The sequence below is a fragment of the Ascidia mentula genome, assembly GCF_947561715.1.
Source record: "Ascidia mentula chromosome 2 unlocalized genomic scaffold, kaAscMent1.1 SUPER_2_unloc_7, whole genome shotgun sequence".
NCBI classification, from domain to species: Eukaryota; Metazoa; Chordata; class Ascidiacea; order Phlebobranchia; family Ascidiidae; genus Ascidia; species Ascidia mentula.
In genome coordinates, this window is record NW_028113717.1 from 125,001 (window position 1) to 127,500 (window position 2,500).

General features: G+C 56.2%; 2 non-coding genes across 2 annotated transcripts; both read right to left on the reverse strand.

Moving 5' to 3' along the window:
- Positions 1–101: 101 nt before the first annotated feature.
- On the reverse strand, positions 102–255 carry LOC145916614 (5.8S ribosomal RNA). Its single transcript, XR_014404801.1, has one exon. It is a non-coding gene; the product is annotated as a 5.8S ribosomal RNA (ribosomal RNA).
- A 260-nt stretch (positions 256–515) lies between these two features.
- LOC145916633 (small subunit ribosomal RNA) lies at positions 516–2,339 on the reverse strand. The gene has a single exon (XR_014404819.1). It is a non-coding gene; the product is annotated as a small subunit ribosomal RNA (ribosomal RNA).
- Between the last annotated feature and the right edge of the window lie 161 nt (positions 2,340–2,500).

Below are 2,500 nucleotides of genomic sequence, written 5' to 3' on the forward strand. Positions count from 1 at the left end.
CGCGCGCTGACACTGCGTTCGTGCTGTCCTGGGCGGGACGACCGTGGCAACGGCCGACACCGCACCGGCCCGACGCGTCGCCGCGCGGGAACGTTACAACGCGACCCTGAGGCGGGCGTGGCGCCGGGATTGACCCGGTGCCGCAATTTGCGTTCAGAACGTCGATGCTCAATGTGTCCTGCAATTCACATTAATTCACGCAGCTAGCTGCGTCCTTCATCGACTCGCGAGCCGAGTGATCCACCGCCAAGAGCCCTCCGTGACTTCGTCAGTTGGACAAGCGCGACCCAGCCGGATTGCACAGTCGAAAAAAGCGGTGGCCGAGCGGTCGCCAGCCGTAGGCGACGCATGAAGCCAGCCTGGCACATGGCCACGGCACTCGGCGCAGAACGAAACAGGGTGACCGAAGTGCAATCGCGTGCGCCTCAACAGCGACGAAGGGCGTGCGCGGCCGCCAAGATACGGAGCCTTCTCCACCTGTCGAACGCACGACCACTCGATCGGCGATCGGCCGGTAATGATCCTTCCGCAGGTTCACCTACGGAAACCTTGTTACGACTTTTACTTCCTCTAAATGATCAAGTTAGATCGTCTTCTCGGACGCCGGCGCGGCCGTTGCCGAACGCGCCAGGTCCAATCGGAGGACCTCACTAAACCATTCAATCGGTAGTAGCGACGGGCGGTGTGTACAAAGGGCAGGGACGTAATCAACGCGAGCTGATGACTCGCGCTTACTGGGCATTCCTCGTTCAAGGGAAACAATTGCAATTCCCTATCCCTAGCACGACCGGGGTTCAGCGGGTTACCCGGACCTTCCGGCCTAGGCGGCGACACGCTGATCCGGTCAGTGTAGCGCGCGTGCGGCCCCGAACATCTAAGGGCATCACAGACCTGTTATTGCTCAATCTCGTGTGGCTAAGCGCCACTAGTCCCTCTAAGAAGTTCAACGCCGACCGATAGGGTCGCGTAACTAGTTAGCAAGCCAGAGTCTCGTTCGTTATCGGAATTAACCAGACAAATCGCTCCACCAACTAAGAACGGCCATGCACCACCACCCACAGAATCAAGAAAGAGCTCTCAATCTGTCAATCCTCACTGTGTCCGGGCCGGGTGAGATTCCCCGTGTTGAGTCAAATTAAGCCGCAGGCTCCACGCCTGGTGGTGCCCTTCCGTCAATTCCTTTAAGTTTCAGCTTTGCAACCATACTTCCCCCGGAACCCAAAGACTTTGGTTTCCCGCAAGCTGCCGGAGGGGTCGTCAAAGTAACGCCCCCCGATCGCTGGTTGGCATCGTTTATAGTCAGAACTAGGACGGTATCTGATCGTCTTCGAACCTCTGACTTTCGCTCTTGATTAAAGAAAACATTCTTGGCAAATGCTTTCGCAGTCGTTCGTCTTGCGCCGATCCAAGAATTTCACCTCTAACGGCACAGTACGAATGCCCCCGTCCGTCCCTCTTAATCATTACCTCGCGCTCCGAAAACCAACAAAATAGAACCGAGGTCCTATTCCATTATTCCATGCACCATTATTCAGGCGAAGCGCCTGCTTTGAACACTCTAATTTTTTCAAAGTAAACGTCCCGGCCGCCGCCGACACTCAGTCAAGGGCACCGGCGGAGCGCCGGGGGAGAGGGCCAGGTGCGGCCAGTGCACGCCTTGCGACGGACCGGCCGCCTGCGCCCAACGTCCAACTACGAGCTTTTTAACCGCAACAACTTAAATATACACTTTTGGAGCTGGAATTACCGCGGCTGCTGGCACCAGACTTGCCCTCCAATGGATACTCGCTAAAGGTTTTAAAGTGTGCTCATTCCAATTACAGGGCCTCGTTTAGAGTCCTGTATTGTTATTTTTCGTCACTACCTCCCCGCGTCGGGAATGGGTAATTTGCGCGCCTGCTGCCTTCCTTGGATGTGGTAGCCGTTTCTCAGGCTCCCTCTCCGGAATCGAACCCTGATTCCCCGTCACCCGTAAGAACCTCGGTAGGCCGATACCCTACCGACGAAAGTTGATAGGGCAGACACTTGAATGATCTGTCGCCGGTTCGAGACCGTGCGATCCGCTCAGTTATCCAGAGTCGCCAAAACGTGGCGGGCGCGACGCGAAGCCGGCCCGGTCGGTTTTTGTACTGATAAATGCGCACCCGCCGCAAGGCAGGCGCTGACCGCATGTATTAGCTCTAGATTTTGTACAGGTATCCAAGTACGATGTACGATCAAATGAACCATAACTGATTTAATGAGCCATTCGCAGTTTCACTGTACGAGAGCGCGTACTTAGACTTGCATGGCTTAATCTTTGAGACAAGCATATGACTACTGGCAGGATCAACCAGGTAGCTTCGTGTGGAGACGCAGGGCCCGCCGCCCGCTCCGACCGTCACTTTCAAGCTACGATTCTCAACGCTTGGTTCGGCCACGAACTCTGAAAACCGTCAAGGACGCGCGAAACATGGCCGGACGCGCGAAGCGCCAACCAGCTGTAACGCCGACGTGCAAC